Source organism: Dama dama, chromosome 27 (genome assembly GCF_033118175.1).
Source record: "Dama dama isolate Ldn47 chromosome 27, ASM3311817v1, whole genome shotgun sequence".
NCBI lineage: Eukaryota > Metazoa > Chordata > Mammalia > Artiodactyla > Cervidae > Dama > Dama dama.
The window spans coordinates 46,491,964-46,508,929 of record NC_083707.1 but is presented as its reverse complement, the minus strand read 5'-3'; the positions used below and the strand labels follow the sequence as shown (position 1 = coordinate 46,508,929).

The 16,966-nt window shown below is 48.8% G+C and overlaps 1 protein-coding gene and 1 long non-coding RNA gene across 2 annotated transcripts in view; one reads left to right on the top strand and one right to left on the bottom strand.

The window, feature by feature from the left end:
• ARK2C (arkadia (RNF111) C-terminal like ring finger ubiquitin ligase 2C) overlaps positions 1-16,966 on the bottom strand; it is a 104,948-nt gene that overhangs the window by 16,789 nt on the left and 71,193 nt on the right. The gene's annotated exons all lie outside the window — the stretch shown is intronic.
• On the top strand, positions 1,545-3,159 carry LOC133047703 (uncharacterized). The gene is made up of 2 exons (XR_009690816.1): positions 1,545-1,586; positions 2,933-3,159. It is a non-coding gene; the product is annotated as an uncharacterized LOC133047703 (long non-coding RNA).

The window sequence follows — 16,966 nt, the reverse complement described above, 5'->3', positions numbered from 1 at the left end:
GAGACGTGACATCAGCAGGAAACAAATGTCAACAGATTTCTGGAAGACAGAAAGCAGATGGAGGAATTAGCAGAGCTGAGAAATTGGAAACAAAGCACCTAATGAAGGTGTGGACGTCCCTGTAGCCTAAATGGTAAAGAATCCGCCTGCAGTGCAGGAGACCAGGGTTCTATCCCTGGGTCTGGAAGATCTTCTGGAGAAGGAAAGGGCAGTCCACTCAGTATCCTTACCTGGAGAATCCCATGGGCAAAGAAGCCTGGCAGGCTACAGTCCGTGGGGTTGCAAAGAGTTGGACATGACTGAGCGGCTAAACACACACACAATGAAGGTGCAGTCAATGAGAAATGGATAGATCTTGCCACACATGCTGGAACGGTGTGGAGTTGGAAGTGGTGACTCCCTTGGAAGGTGGCGAGATGGTGGCGCTGAGAATGGGGAGGCTGGTTGCCAGCCTATATGAGGAGCAGTTCTGCCCTTTCCAGTGCAGTGACTGCCCCTCCCTCGCCTTGGCATTTTGCAGGGAAACTGAGCCAGAAAGGCCCCAGTAGTGGAGGACCGGGGTGCAGCACTGCGCTTCAATAGGGGGGTTAAGTGAAAGTCTATGCATGGAACTTTGGAAACCTCTGTTCCCTTCTGCCACTTGGTTCAGTGGATACTGCCCTTCATGTGCCTCTCCGCTCTCCTCCCACACCCCACAGCTCCAGGCTGGAAACTGGTCCCAGAAAGAGTTCTACAGATCCTTCTGGTTGGGAGTACCCAATAAAATGGTAGTGTCCTCAGCCAGCCACTGCTTAATAGAGCCCATAAGTTGAAAGGTCCATGCATAGACACAGAACTTCTGGAAGTTTTGGTGACCTACTGTTCAATGTGAACAGACAGCCAAGGATGACTAGTCTCTTGACGAAAAGTGAGGAGAGAGACAGTATACTAAATTAAAAAAAAAATAAAAAAGAAAAAACTCAGAGGAACAGAAGTAATGCAGGGGTCAAAAAAAAAAAAAAGGAAAAAAAAGACCAATAAACTTCAAAATATGTATATTAATATCCTCAAAAAAATAAAATATTGGGTCCATGAAACAACTGTAAGCTCCTTTAAAAGGGGCAAAGAGGAGACAAGAAAGAGCTTGGAATTTAAAAATATAAGAGGTAAACTCTGAAATTCAGCAGAAGGGTTGGAAGATAACACTGGGGTAATTTCCCAGGAAGCAGAACAAGAAAACAAGGAAATGAGGAGAAGGATGCCAGAGTTGAAGGGTTCAGTCAGAAGAGCCCACAGTTTTTCTAGTAAGAGAGAAAAATGGAGAAAATTATGGGGAAAAGTTTTTTTAAAATTTCCCAGAACTGAAGGTCAGTTTCTAGATAGAAAAGGCCCTCTGAGTGCCCAGCAAAATGGGGTGGGGATGGGGAGAACCACACACTGAGGCATATCCCAGGGAAACCCCCAAGCCTGGGGGCAGTGAGATGATTCTCACACCTTCCAGAGAGAAGGCACACCAGTTGCATTCGAAGCATCAGGAAGCAGGATAGCACCAGATTTTTCAACAGCAATACTGGAAGCTTGAAAACAGTGGAGCGACTGCCTTCAAGGTACTGTAGAGGCGGGGGAGGGGGAGATTTTCAATCTAGAATTCTGTGTCCAGCTAAACTTAATCAGGCATGAGAAGAGAACAGGACTGTTTTCAAACACGCAAGGTCTCAAAAAAATAAAAATTTAATTTCTCTGCACCCTTTCTCAAAGAGGTACTGATGCAAACCAAGAGAAAGGAGCAAAGAAATAGGGGGTGACACCCGGAAGAGGGGGGGTTTCCCAAGCAGACGGCAGTACAGACCCTCCAGCAACCTTTTGAAGGGGGCAGGAGGGAGGGTGCTCTGAGGAGGCATCTGGGGGGTAGATAAAAAATATAGGATTACCATTAGATTTGGCCACAATGAAATAATACTTGAAGAAATTTTCCAATTTTATAGAGCATTTGGTAAGAATTTATAAAACTGTCATAGACAGCAGGCAGTTATTATCTCTAGGAAGAGGAAATATTGTTCAGAAAGTGTAATTATTATGTACCACTTGGTTCAACAGTGAACAATCTCTATATATTAATAATACAGTAAGCATTAATAAACTATTTTAGAACAGAAAAAGACATTTATTGCATAATAAGAAAACAATGTCAAAATTGAAAAATCAACAAATAGCAGTATAAGAATTTATTTAGAAATTTACTTAGTAATTTATATATTTCAGGAAGTAAATACTTGAAGAAGAGCTGGGAGTGTTGAGCTTCTAGTGGTGAGGCTGGGGTGGGGGTGAAGGGCAGATAATCCCCGTTTTATTAAATGTGTCTTGTACTGGAGTTATTTGTCTTTGTAAATGACATGCATGTCACTGATAGGTTTAAAAAAAAATTTTTTTTAATGAATATTTGCAAAACAAAGTGGAGCTATAATGTATTTCTGGCTCACTGCAAGTAAGCCAGAAAAGAATTATCTAGAATCTTAACTCCCACAAGCATCACAGATCAGTAGGCCTCCCTGCCTGGTGAATTCTGGCTTCCAGGAGTCCAGGGGCTGTGGCCTGAGCATGCTGGCTCTGGCTTCCTCCTCCTCACTCACCACCATCTATCACCAACATGACCGTAAAAAAAGAAGAAGGCCCACACAACCGAAGGAAAGAGGGCAAGAGAGGAATGGAGAGCTGTCGAAAGCTAACGAAGTGAAAGACAGCCACGACTGCGGAGGAAAGGAATGGGGTGACAAAAACAAAGAATATTTTGAAGACTCCAACCCACCACTGTCTGTTCAGTTACAATGTGAGCCATATATGCAATCGTAGATTTTCTAGTAGCCCCCTTTAAAGAAGTCAAAAGAGACAGGTGAATATAATTTTAACAATATATGTTGTATAACTCAGTATATCCAAAATGTTATTATTTCAGCATATACTCAATATAAAGGACTTTCAATATTGAAGGACTTTCCTGGTGGCCCAGGGGTTAAGAATCTGCCTGCAAATATAGGAGACATGAGTTTGAACCCTGGTCCGGGAAGATTCCACATGCAGGGCAACTAAGCCTGTGCTCCACAACTGAAGCCCATGTGCTCTCCACGCATTGCAGTGAAGACCCAGCACAGCCTAAATAAATAAATGACATTTTTTTTTTAAGTATTGGGATAGTTTACATTATTTTTTTTCATACTAAGTCTTCAAAATCCAGTGTAGACCCAGCACAGTACATCTGTGTACACAGTACATCTGCAGTACCACCTGCAGATAGCAGCTTCCATGTTGGACAGTGCAGCTCTAAAGAAAGAAGACCAGCTCCACACACAGAGCAAAGTGTTTTAGCCAAGCTTGCTAACATGTCTGCCAGTAGCCCCCCGGCTTGCTGGTGAGATCCACACACCTTAACCTGATCGTCCGGCTCCCTCCTCCTGATCCCCACCCCCACCCCCACCAAACCCTCCGCCATCATCCACGCTGGACCACTCGAATCTGCAGACATCCACGTTCCCACTCCGGGGCCATTGCTCACACTGGTGGCTGCCGTCCCCACCTTTAAAGGTCATGTCACGGCAACTCAAAAAATGCCTCTCCTGCCCACCAGCCCCCGGGGACGCCTTCCTCCTCTGTGTTCCAATGGAAGGCCCTGTCGCTACCACTCCCTTGGGCCCTGGCAGTAGGGACCTTGGGCTGTGACTTCACGCCTGCCGCCCCCGGCTGGCCGAGCTTTGTGTCTCGCTGTTTCTGGACCCCCACACGCCTCCCCGGAGCTGGTGCTCAGTGAATACCTGGCTGACTGACTGCTGGAGGGACTGAGGGAAAGACGGGGGCTCGGAGGGACTGACGTGCTGAGGCTGGTTGAAGGCAAACTGGTATGAAATCGAGAGGGAAGGAAGGTGGCCAGCAGGGCTGAGGTGAGCTCTAGGTTTTAAAGCTGCAGCGCCCAGGGGCCGGTCAGCCGGAGCGGGCTGGCATCCTCTGCCTCAGGCACTGGTGGAATCTCTCTCATCTCGGGGAACACCAGCTGCCTTCCTCCCACAGTCCCTTCCTGCCATGAGGGCGCCCACCCTTCGAGGGGGGACCTTTCAGGTTCCCGTGGAGGCCCCTTAGGAAGAAGACCGGCCGCCACCCCAGCCTGGAGAGGTTTCCACCCTCTTGTAACCTGTGCCTCCAGCCGATGCACTGGGCAGTGAACGCGGCTGCCTTCTCTCCTGGGTGGGCAGCAACAATGAACCAAAGTATCTATAAGTCTCGAATTGTTTCGGGCAATTTCTACCTGCACAAGTCCTTTGACCTCTGTTCTGGGACTCTGCGCCCCTCTCCCCTTTCATCTCCATCCCCGGAGGGCTCTCAGTCCCAGGCGCCTTACTCGGAAGGTAGTTAAAGGCAGGAGACACCCATTCTGGGGTCCCATCCTCTCCCCAGTCTGTGTCCTGCACCGTCTATGAAAGCAGCAGATAGCAGCTGCTGTATTTGATCTCTAAGAGCAGAGGAGTGAAATTCTTAGGGTACACAATGTGGGCCCCTGGCAAGCCAACGATCAGTGACATCTGAATAGCATTTACATCCCAGAATGCCCCCATCAATAGACAACCTGCAATTTTTCCCATTAGAGTTACTCCTTTGGGTTAAAAAAATAATCTCCAGATGTCCTTGACTATACTGTCCATTTATCTTATTTCCCCAGGGCTGAAATGACATCAGTTGGAAGAGTCATCGTGAACTAAATAACATGATTAGGGAGTGGGGGAAAAAAGAGGGGTTACAGTTTTTTGTCTTAAAAAGCACCACATTAAAGAAACACAGCAAAGTATAAGACACACAGTAGTTTCAGAAATGTGAAAAGAAACATGTGCATCTTAGAATTCTGGAAACTGGTGCTATCGGGTCCCTCTGAGAGCTAGCTGGGAGCACCTTCAAGCAGGGGTGTTCCCCAGGGCAGGGCTGGGATGGGGCAGGCCACCGTGCGCTTGCCCAATGGCCACCTGGCACACGCAGGCACCCCACAAGAGCTGGTGTTTGACCCGTGCCTCGTGGGCGGGGAGCCAAAAAGGCTGGCAGTGGGAGAGTGCGTGGATCAGAGGACAAGCCCCATGGGGAGGGGAAGGTGAAGGAGAAGCGGAGGATGTGGGGGCCACGGGCTGTGGGCCAGGTGGGTGGAGAGGACAGTGATGGAGGTCTCGCATCTCTGGAAGGTTCACTGATGCTCATCTGGTAAATGACAGAGCGGAGACTTGAACCGAGGCCTTGACTGAAAGGCAGTTGTCAACGGGAAGGAGGGGCAGAGCCAGGGAACCAGGAGGCTTGATAGAGTGAGAGGCCCTTCCGAGGAGGAGAGCAGGGCAGAAACAAGGCCCGACACCCGGAGCTTCCTCTGGGCCAGGTCAGGCTTCCTGGGGACAATGGGACGGAGACAAGGGGGCAGAGGAGGCTGGTTGGGAGCTGAGAGGAGCCAGGCTGGGAAGTCAGAAAGCCAGGGACGGCGGTGGAGACAGTAGAACGGTGTGACCGGACGGGCTTCTGCAGAGCAGGCAGCGTCCTGCACTGGAGGGATGTTCTAGCTGAATTCTAAACTGCACCAGCTTGATCACCTCAAGGAAAAGGGGCTTTCAGCCTCCAGACCCCAGAGCTGAGAGGCACTGTCTTCAAATCCTCAGACCAAGAAGGAAGGGAAGGAGCAGGCAGTGCTGGGGACAACCACCAGAGGGGCCAGCTGCCCACCCCACGGCCCCTGGGATAACCACCTCCTGCCGGTGGGGACCTCGGGGACAAGGCCGCAGGCCCCCTGGCCAGCCAGGCCAAATGTCCCCCACTTCTCTCACGGATGGGTGCAGGGAGAAAAGGATGGAACCAAACCCTCCTGGGTCTCCAGGGAAGCTGGCATTTCCCCCCCTCCCCAGGCCAGTTCTCGGGCGCTAGTTTCCTGTTGTCCTCAGGTCATTGACCCGCCTCACTCTCCCTCAGAAGTGGAGGCAGAACAGGAGGGCAGCGCCCACAGCAGAGTCGGAGGGGAGGGGAGGGCCAAAGAGACCCCTTCCCGCAGGCCCTGGGATGGAGGGATGGAGATCAGCTGGCCAGCTGACCCGGGAGGCTGCCGCTTGTCTCTGCCGAGCGCTTCTTGAAGCCAGGTCTGGAGCCAGAGTCTGCTCCTCTCTGAAAAGCCAAGCTCTCAAGTGGCAAAGAAAATCGGTCTTTTGAAAGCAGATTTCTGCCCACAAGCAGCCGGGAAGAAGGCCTCTGGTACTGAAGAGGCTTTCAGAACCGGACAGAGTTACCCCGTGGAAGGGCTCAGTCGTAAGGCCAGGGTGCCTCCCCTCGCTGTCAGATCTGGAGGGACATTCCACTTCTCTGGGCCTCAGACTGTGACCCACAATGATGCCACCCCGTCCTACATGCTTGCTAATGATTCTCAGCTGTGGAGTGGGGGCACGGCAGGCATCTTCTGGCTCAGCCTCTCCTCTGGCTCGTGGGGGACCCCGGGGCAGTCACAACACTCAGTTCACAAGATCTGCTGTCCCACGTCCTGCTGGGACAATCCCGTGTGTGCCATGTCCAGCACCGGCAGTGAGCTCGAAGCAGTGAGAGGCAATAGTCAACCAGTGCTCACTTTCAAAATCCATCTTCCAGTGGCTACTGTGTCATTCTAAAGCCAGTTTTGAGCAATCCGTCCCTTGTTGCAAACACACTTTCTGGCCTTTCTCTCGCTCTCTCTGCTCCCTGTGACCTTCTCTCTCACCTCTCCTGGACCCCTGAGGCCTTATCTAACCCCTGACCCCATACTCTGCCTCCCAAGGTTGCCTGCATTCTGTCAACATTAAACACCCAGGGCAAATGTTAACTCTGGGATAGAATCTCCTGTTGGATTTGTGGGAATACTTCAAGACTTTGTTATACTTCGCATTTCATTTCTGCACAAATTTTATCTCTAATAGTTGGCTGTAAAGTGAGTGATTTCAAGACAAATACCATGCAGTAAGTGTCCTTTGTTCATAGAAGGATTTAGGGAACTTCCAAGAGGGGAGGGAGAGAAAATGAAAGAAAGGGAAAGAAAAGCAGGGAAGTGGGAAGAAGAGAGAGAAGAAAGAAGGAAAGAAAGAAGAGAAAGACTCATTATCTTAGAAAAGTTTACTATTAGATTATTAGCTAGTAAGGAAATACAAGGGCTTCTGTGGTGACTCAGATAGTGAAGAATCTGCCTGCAATGCAGGAGACCCAGGTTTGATCCCTGAATTGGGAAGATCCCCTGGAGAAGGGCATGGTAACCCATTCCAATCTTCTTGCCTGGGAAATCCCAAGGACAGAGGAGCCTGGCGGGCTACAGTCCATGGGTAGCAAAGAGTCAGACATGACTGAGCAACTAACACACACACACACACACACACACACACACACACACACGCACACACACAAGGAAATACACAAGTGCAGGGAATCCTTGAATATATGAGTTAAATGAGGCTCAGAGACCACACAGCCTTTGTTCTACAAGATGAGGATCTCGAGGAGGCTGGGAAGGAGTGGAGGCTTTTCCAAGTGCTTTCAGTCGTTATGGCCGAGGTGGGACTGGAGTCCCGGCCTCCTGAGTCCCCATGTGATGTGCTCCACCCTGTACTGCACTTCAGAGTCCCCCCACCCAGCACCAGCTCCTCATGTGCCCACACCGGTCCACACGCAGTGCCCAGAGAGGAGCCCAACTGCCCAGGCCCCGGGGGTCTCCCCGCCCCTCCCCGCCCCCCATCCCCATCCTAAGCCTCCTCTAGGAGGAAGCCTTTCCTTCCGAAGGGAGTAACCGGGGGGTGACAAGGACCAGCAGCTGCTGCCCGTGGGAGCAGTGACATCTGAATCTCTGCTGTGACAGATGCTGAGGCGTGGCCGTGGTGGCTGACGTTGCTTAGGCCCAGTCAGTCCACCTAGGCCTGCAGCCCCAGGCCTCTTCCCTGGCCTAAGAACAAGGCCCAGCTTTTTGGAGTAGGCCAAGGTCTTTGCAGCCCATTGGGTCCTCCTGGCAGAAGGCAACTGCTGCTTTGGCAAGGTCCCTGGGAATCCTCCCTTGTAAAGCTTTTGCCCTGTGATTCACAGTTTTAACTGATAAAGAGGGATGGAGGAAATTCTAGGGTGCTGGCACCAATTCTGGGCACCCATGGACACCCAAACTGAAGTCTGATGAGGAGACCAGGACTGGGAGGGGACTTGAGTTACCCAAAAGGAGCTAAGGAATCCAGGCATGAGCAGTGCAAAGGAGACGCTGGGTCAGGGAACAGCTCAGACAAAGGGAATTGCTCTCTTTGGTGGATTTGGGTCAATGTTAGGAAGACAGTTCTTAGAATTCACTTGTCCTCCAAAGTTCGTCATCACTGGGCATGTCCATGCAGAGGCTGGGCAGCGGCCTGGCAGAGGAGTGTGAACACTGGAGAGGGAAAGGGCTCTGGAGGTGCTCCAGGGCCCCTTCTGTGCTCACTAGGAGATGATGCAAATTCATTGCAGCATCTACCCCCACCTGAGCATTGGTAGGCCAAATTGGTCTTTGGAGGCACAGAAAGTCTTTCCTGGGTGATGGGGGAAAGAGGAAGGAACATGGCAACAAGCAGAGAGCACACCTGAGTACTCAGGGTCCAGACCTGCAGGTGCAAGGAGGAGGAGCAAGCCTCAGGCAGGCAACCAGCAACAGACTCCCTCCTCTACTCAACACGGTCCCAGGAGCCTCCTCTCCCTCCACACTGATACAGCTCAGAACTTTAGTTTCATGCATCTTCTGAGCCTCCCAATGACCCCCACTGACTCCTCCATCGTGGGACATGTTCAAGTTTCACGTTGCTAGGTAATGCGTCCTTTGTGATCCTCTCAGATGCAGGATGCTTGGGGAGATGATACTGGAAAGATGGAGGAGGGTGCAAATTGTGGGATGTCTGAATGGCAGGACCAGGGGGTTGGGGTATACCTCATGAGACAACTACTTCAGAGCAACCCAGAGAAATCAGAGATGAAGAATATGGATCATCTGCCCAGAACCCAGCTTCCTAGGCTGTTCTTCCTGGCTTCCTTACTTACTCCAGGTAAACGGAATTAACCTCTTTTGATCCAGTTGCTCGATCCAAAGAAGAATATTCCCTGGCTCGGCTTCTTGGTGTGCTTTCCTTCCTCTGCATAGTTTGGTTTCCTGACCAACGGGAGTAAACAGGGCTTAGAAAGGAAATGATATGCCCAGAGGGATTCTTTACCGCCAAGAGCAACTTTGTGAATGCTTCCCCAGGGCCAGGCTTTGAACTCTAATGAAAAGCTCAGCTTCTTCGGAGGAACTGAATTCCTGGCTCTGGTGGGAGGGAACTTTCCATCCTAAGGAAACCTGCTTGCCTATGGGCATGAGATAATTAAACAGCAAACTTCCGGGAAACAGCAAAGGATCAGTGCTCCAGTTGTGGTCACAGACCAGGAGTAAGGGAAGGGAGCCCAGGAGTGGGAGGTCGGCTAGAGACAGGATGCATTACAGAAGACAGTTTTCCAGGCATCATCCATCCTGGAAGATGCCTTCTTTTTTTTTTTTTTTTAATCTAATGCCGATGAGCTCTATAAAAATATTCCCACCAGAGTCATAAAAGGGCATTTTGTAGAGGCTACCTATAGCTAGGAGACCTCACTCCCTGGGGAAAGGACCAAGCTCTATTTCATGCACCTGTATTCCTAGTGCATGGCACAGATCTTAACATGTAGTAAGAACTCACAGAAGAAAAAAGGGAAGGAAGGGAGGGAGAAAAATGAACATGTAGGCAATAACATCTTGCTAAAAACCTTGGGAAGTGTGCAAAACAGCCACCTCCCAGCATTTCAGCACTTGGGGCTTTTCCATGGTGGCAGAGGAATAAATGCAACTCAAGGAGGTAAGATGTAAGATAGAAAGACTGATCTGGGAGATGTCGCAGACAGGAGGATTGGGAATTCTTTCAAAGAGTCTAGGGACCCAGTTACCAGTCACCATGGACTGAGGTGGCCCAGCACACCCAGTGGTCAGTGTGAACCACAACCAACTAACCCAGAAGAAGATACAGTTTCAGATCTAGAACAGAAAGCCTCCTGCCATTCCTGGCCAAGGAAGGAGGGGTCTACACTGTTGATGGCATTGGTTAACTTTCTTGTAAACCATATATAGTTCCTTCTAGGTCATACTTGTCTAATATTCTTGATAAAGATTCAAGTAAATTAAAAAAAAAAAAATCCAAGTTCCAAGAACTTTCAAGAAGTGCCAGGGCAGCTTCCTGGGCCCACCTCACATGAGCATTGCCTGGTGCACAAAACAGAACAAGTTCAGAAAACCTCTTCACCTGGGCTCTCTTGAGATCTGCAGAATACACGTTCAGTTCAGTTCAGTTCAGTTGCTCAGTCAAGTCCGACTCTTTGCGACCCCATGAACTGCAGCATGCCAGGCCTCCCTGTCCATCACCAACTCCCAGAGTTTACTCAAACTCATGTCCATTGAATCAGTGATGCCATCCAACCGTCTCATCCTCTGTCGTTACCTTCTCCTCCTGCCTTCAGTCTTTCCCAGCATCAGGGTCTTTTCCAATGAGTCAGCTCTTCACATCGGGTGGCCAAAGTATTGGGAGTCTCAGCTTCAACATCAGTCCTTCCAATGAATATTCAGGACTGATCTCCTTTAGGATGGACTGGTTGGATCTCCTTGCAGTCCACAGGACTCTCAAGAGTCTTCTCCAACACCATAGTTCAAAAGCATCCATTCTTCGGCACTCAGCTTTCTTTATAGTCCAACTCTCACATCCATACATGACCACTGGAAAAACCATAGCCTTGACTAGACAGATCTTTCACGTGACACCCACATAAAGGCCTGGCCCTGTGAATACGTCAGGCAGGACTGAGATTAACCTCATTCCTCAGCTTTCTTTTCCCCCGGGAGAATCCTGTTCCTTCTGCCTCTGTGTTCCGCTGCACCTCCTCTGCCCTGCTCCCAGCCTGACTCTCAGGGCCCACTCACTGTGACGGGCAATGACAGACTTGCAATAATGGCTTTTCTCAGGGGTGGTTATGTTTTAGCAAGATCATATCATGAAGTCCTAATGATGGAATCTCAGAGAGCAGTCAGTGTGTCTTGGCATGGGAAAGTGGGGAGAGTCCAGTCTCTCCCTGAAATTAAATTCCAAGGGAGTCAGAAGCAATTAAATTACATTCCCAACTGGTTCTACCCATGGGCACATCGGTCTGGCACCCTGAGATGTGAGTGTGGGGGGTGGGGTTGGGGGAGGGGAGGTGTGTAAAGAAAGAGAGAGGAAGGGGCGGGGAGGGCGTTGGTTAAAATCCATGAGAGCTGAGAAAGGAAGGCAGGAGACTGGCTGTGGGAGAAAACAGGAAGGGGGATGTCTGAAGGGAGAGGGAAGAGAGAGGTGGGCGAAAGGGAGATTATACTCGCACCATCTCAAAACCAGCAGGTTCCAGATCCTTCAAACTGCAACAGCCCATCTCGGGTCAGTTCAAGGGACTCTGTAGGCCCCTCTGGGGCCCCTGGCTTGGCCTGTGATGGCTTCTGCCTCCACCAGCACGATGGGGCCCCCAGGCAGGCCATGTCCAGCTGTGCCTATGTCTACTCTCCTCATCACCTGCTATCCTGCACAGTTATCATCTCAATGTCCCTTTGATCAAGTCACCCCAACTGGACCAAGAGCCCCCAGAGGCCAAGACTGTGCACAGGGGAGCAGCTGAGTCACTTCACTTCTTAGCTCTGCACTGAGATTCTGATCAGCAAAACGAGCGCATAGGGCCTCACCTGGCCACTTGACAGGCTGCCCATAAGACGCCACCTGTGAACATGCCTTACAGAGGACAAGCGCTCTCACCCTCCACCAGGCGGGGTGCAGAGAACAGGCTCAGGGAAAACCTTCTTCTTCAAATCCCCCTCTCCCCCCATCAAGCTTTAAGCATGGTTTCTAGAGGCCTCCTGGCTCCTGGGGTGAACTCTGGGACACCAGGGACACCCAAGGAATGTCAGTTATAGCATTCCCACTGGAGTCAACAATTCTCCAGGAGGGAGTCATTGCTTTGAATTAAGCATCACTCACTCCCACTTTTAAGATGCAAACCTTCCCAAGAGGGTAGCATATTAAATCCTTACTGTTGGGTGTGGATGAACCTGCCAGACTTTCTGTCTGTCCAGAATGAATGAAAAGATCATTGAGATGCCAAGTGAGGTGGTAAGGCTGGGAAAGAAAGCCTGACTTTATCTCCTTCACAACTCTGCCCCAGCAGTTCTGAGGATGGACGCAGCCAGTGACAGGTCTTTTGCTGTCTGGCCACATGCATTTGATTGGCCAATTGCACTTGACTTTAAGCTTGGCTTATCCACTCACCAGATATTTACTGCATGCCTATTACTTACCAGGAACTGTTCTAACGTTGAGATGCAGCCGTGAATAACAGTCAAAAACATGTGTCCTCGTGGGACTATAATCTAGTCCTGCACTGTCCTGTGTGGTCACCAGTGTGACTGTGTGTGACTGTTCTGCGTGTGAAATTGGCTAGTCCAAATTGATAAAGGCTGTCAGTGTAAAATAAGCACCAGACTTCAAAGGTGTTGTACCAACAAAACATTGTAAAAAATATTAGAAACTTGGCAAATTACTTTCATGTTGAAATAACAAGTTTTGGATATACTGAATTAAATAATGTATCTATTAAAAATAAATTCCATACTTTTTTAAATGTAGCTGTTAGAAAATGTTAATTTATATTTTTCTTACATTATAGTGGACAGTACCTTACAGTATAGTGTATACTTACAGTATAGTGGACAGTACAGTCTAGACAGTAAGTAGGTATATCAGAAAAAGCGTCATTTATCAATGATGATAAAAGCAATGAAGAAAACAAACAGGGAAGGAAGATGAGTAGGGGGAGTTAATTTTTCAATAGCATGGCCAGACAAACCTTCACTGAGGTGACTTTTCTGTAAAGAGCTGATAAAGCATGAAGATATAAGGAGAAGAGTTTTCCAGGGAGACAGAACTGCAAGTGCCAAGGCCCTGTGGTGAGAGTGAGCCTGGCATTGAGGAATATCAGGAGGCCAGTGTGGTTGAAGCAGAATGAGATGGGGGGCAGAGGGGAATGGTAGGAGTTTAGGTAAGATAAATATTGGGGGCTCAATAAATGTTGGGGCTGTGCAGGACCTTGTTGGCCATTATAGGATATTGGCTTTTACTCTGAGTGAGATTAGCTCTTACTCTTAGTGAGAAGCCAAAGGAAGGTGTCTGAACAGAGACGTGACAAACCTTGACTCCCTCTGATTGCCATGATGAGAACAGGCTACAGGGACCAAAGGGCAGAAGCAGAGACCAAGAAAGATATGGTTGCTCCTTGGACCAGGGTGGGAGTGGGGCAGAGAGATAAGAGGTAGTCAGATCTGAAACATACGTCAAGGGTAGAGGTGACCGGATCTGCTGATGGATTGGACATGAAATGTGAGAGACAGAAGACAAGGATTCCAGTCTTCTGTCCTGAGCAATTAGAAGGATGGTATGTTAACAGTTTGCTAAAGTGGCTCCAATCCTTCCCTCCTGGTAAGCACACCCCTTGCAAGGTGACTTTGCAGCCCCTCCCACCAAGAAGCATAATCTAGTTCCCTACCTCTTAAATCTGAGCTTCACCATATGACTGACTTTGGCCAATAGAACACAGTGGAAGTGACATCATGCCAGTTCTGAGCCTGGGCCTCAAAAGACCTTGCTGTTTCCATTCTCATTCAGAGCCCTGTCCCTCCCATGTGACCAAGCCCAGGCTAACCCAGCGGAGGATAAGCAACCATGTGAAGCAGAGATAAGATTCTAGCTGAGACCACCTTAGACCAGTCTGTCCCAACTGATTGTAAAAATACAAGTGAACCCAGTTAAGACCAAAAGAACTCCCAGCTGGGCCCAACCCAAATTCAGTTCAGTTCAATTATCAGTTCAGTCGCTCAGTCGTGTCTGAATCTGTGACCCCATGGACTGCAGCATGCCAGGCCTCCCTGTCCATCACCAACTCCTGGAGTTTACTCAACCTCATGTCCAAATTATCAACTCACTAAATTGTGAGCTGAATAGATGGTTGTTGTTTTAAAACAAGCTTTGGAATAGCTATCATGCAGAAAAATACTAACAGATACAGATGATATTGCCATTTATTGAGGTGGAGACTCAATTTTTAATTATGCTGTGATTGTTTTGAATGTGAGTCTGGATGCTTAGAGAACAAAATCCCTGTCTTCTCTCCCTGAAACACTCAGAGTTCCCTCAGGAAAGGACTAGATGGAACCTGGGTGCTCAGTGCACACTTGGATGGATGGATGGATAGATGGATGGATGGATGGATGGATGGATGAATTCATTTGATAGATGACTTATTAATAGTCTCCCCAAGGACCAGCCAGGTCCCTGAGTCACCCTTCCCTTGACAAAGCCAGATGAGCTTTAAATGCTTCCTCCCCACCACCAACCGCCTGCTACTCCGTTGAGAGTTTGCAGCTGAACCTTGACTTCCTAGAGCTTCCATCAGTAATAGCAACAGAACTGAAACCCACAGATCTGTGTGTTTCTTTGAGAACAGGAAGCACTGATTTCTAGCCTGTTTTGACCTCCCACACCCAGCCTTTTCCCAGATGTGCTGGCAAACAGACAAATCAATTGTTTGGGATTTTTCTTCCTCACCACCCCCGTGACATGTTAATTAGCAGGGGAAATGCCAACAGCAAAGTCAAAAGGGCTGAGTAGCCAGCTGGTGCAGCACTGGGCGTCTTGACTTTCCCCCCAGGGCTGGTGTCCTTTTCCAGGGCTTCAGGCACTGTTTTCTGCTTCTCTGTCTTTCTTCCACCCCAGGTGCTCCAGGTCCCTTAAGAACCCACACTGGTGCCACTGTGATGTTCTCAGTAACGTCGGGACATCAGGTCATCTCTTACAAAGCATCTCCCAAGTGCAGCCAGCCCCACAACCATCCAGCTGGGTGAATTAGAAGACTATCCCCATTTTTGAGATGAAGCAACTGGGGCTCTGAGAGCTGGCAGATTCACCCCACACCACTTGGCCCATGGCTGAGTTTAGAGCCTGGTTTTCTGATTCCAAACGGTCTTTCTTTCATTATTGGCACCACCAAAATATGTTCTCAATAACGGTCCAAATACACTGAGGAAGGGGGTAAAGGGGCTCCTTAGGCAGATTGTTGGTAATTTTAGGTTAGGTCTCCCAGGGGCATATAACCCACGTCAGTTAAATTCTGGCTGCAGTGAACCAGGCCTGGGGAGGGGGCACTTTAAAGAGACTCGGGGACTCTCCCAGGCCCAGAGACTGCACCTGCCTACCTCAGTGGGGCTCCAGCAGTCATCTGAAGCCAGAGGGGAATCCAAGAGCCAAGAATAATGGCCCATCACCAGGTTCTTTAAAAGACTTATAGCTCTGATCAGGCCCTGAGCCCACCCACAGTCCCCACTTGAAAGGGGGGAATAGACGAAATGAAGATGCTTATTGGAGGCAAATTGGCCCCAACTGAACCTAGCAGGGTCTCTTGGGAGACCCTCCCCAGCTCCCACTGCACCCCTCCCCCTCCTCCAGGGCAGGGGACTCCACAGGCTGTCTGCCCTTCTGGAGTTTGGGTGTGTGGAAGGATTGAGTGTATGTGAGTGTACATGTAGGCCCACAGCCTGCCCCGTGGCCTGCTGGGATAGTCAGGCTTGCCCGTTAGCAGTGCCTACACATAGTCCAGGTCTGCCAGGTCAATTATTCTTTATTAAATACCTTCTCTATACCCAACACAATATAAAGGGAGGGAAGTATTTTCCCTCATGGAAGCAGTAGGATATACCTGCCTGGGGAGTCAGACTAGTTGCATTTAAATGGATCTTAATCATTCACTTGCGGTGTGGCCCTAGGCAAGTAGCCTAATCTCTCTGAATCTCTGCTTCCCAACCTGCAAAATGGGCATAAGGATATTGCCACCTCTACCTCCAGGACTGTCATTTGAGATACACATCTTGAAAACTGTAAAGAGACTTACACATAATGAGGCCTAGTTTCAAAGATGTTACAACAAGCACATAAGTGAGTAGAACCTGAGGGTGCTGGAAGAGTCTGAATTATACTGTGTGGGTTAGATTACAACACATGTGCAGCAAAAGTATCAATAATAAGCAAATGATTTCTGGAAGGATCATGGTTCCCCATGAGGAGGGAACTTGGGTGGCTGGAGAGGGGACGAGGGAGGGAAACGGGGTTTTCTCTGTATGGGTCTTTTTGTGCCACATGAACTTTGAACCATGTGTACATATTATGTGGCTATTAAAATACAGAGGAGTCTTTACGAATGGATAAGGAAGCTGTGGTACATATACACCATGGAATATTACTCAGCCATTAAAAAGAATTCATTTGAATCAGTTCTAATGAGATGGATAAAACTGGAGCCCATCATACAGAGTGAAGTAAGCCAGAAAGATAAATACCAATACAGTATACTAATGCATATATATGGAATTTAGAAAGATGGTAATGATAACCCTATATGCAAAACAGAAAAAGAGACACAGATGTACAGAACAGAATTTTGGACTCTGTGGGAGAAGGCGAGGGTGGGATGTTTCGAGAGAACAGCATCGAAACATGTATATTATCTAGGGTGAAACAGATCACCAGCCCAGGCTGGACGCATGAGACAAGTGCTCGGGCCTGGTGCATTGGGAAGACCCAGAGGAATCAGGTGGAGAGGGAAGTGGGAGAGGGGATCGGGATGGGAAATACATGTAAATCCATGGCTGATTCATGTCAATGTATGACAAAAACCTCTACAATATTGTAATTAGCCTCCAACTAATAAAAATAAATGGAAAAAAAATAAAAAAATAAAATACAAAGGAGTCTTTAAAAATAAAATAATAAAAAATGTCCATATAGCAAAACAGGAAAGGTGGTCAGTCTTCAGGGTTGCTCTGCTCACCTTTCTCATC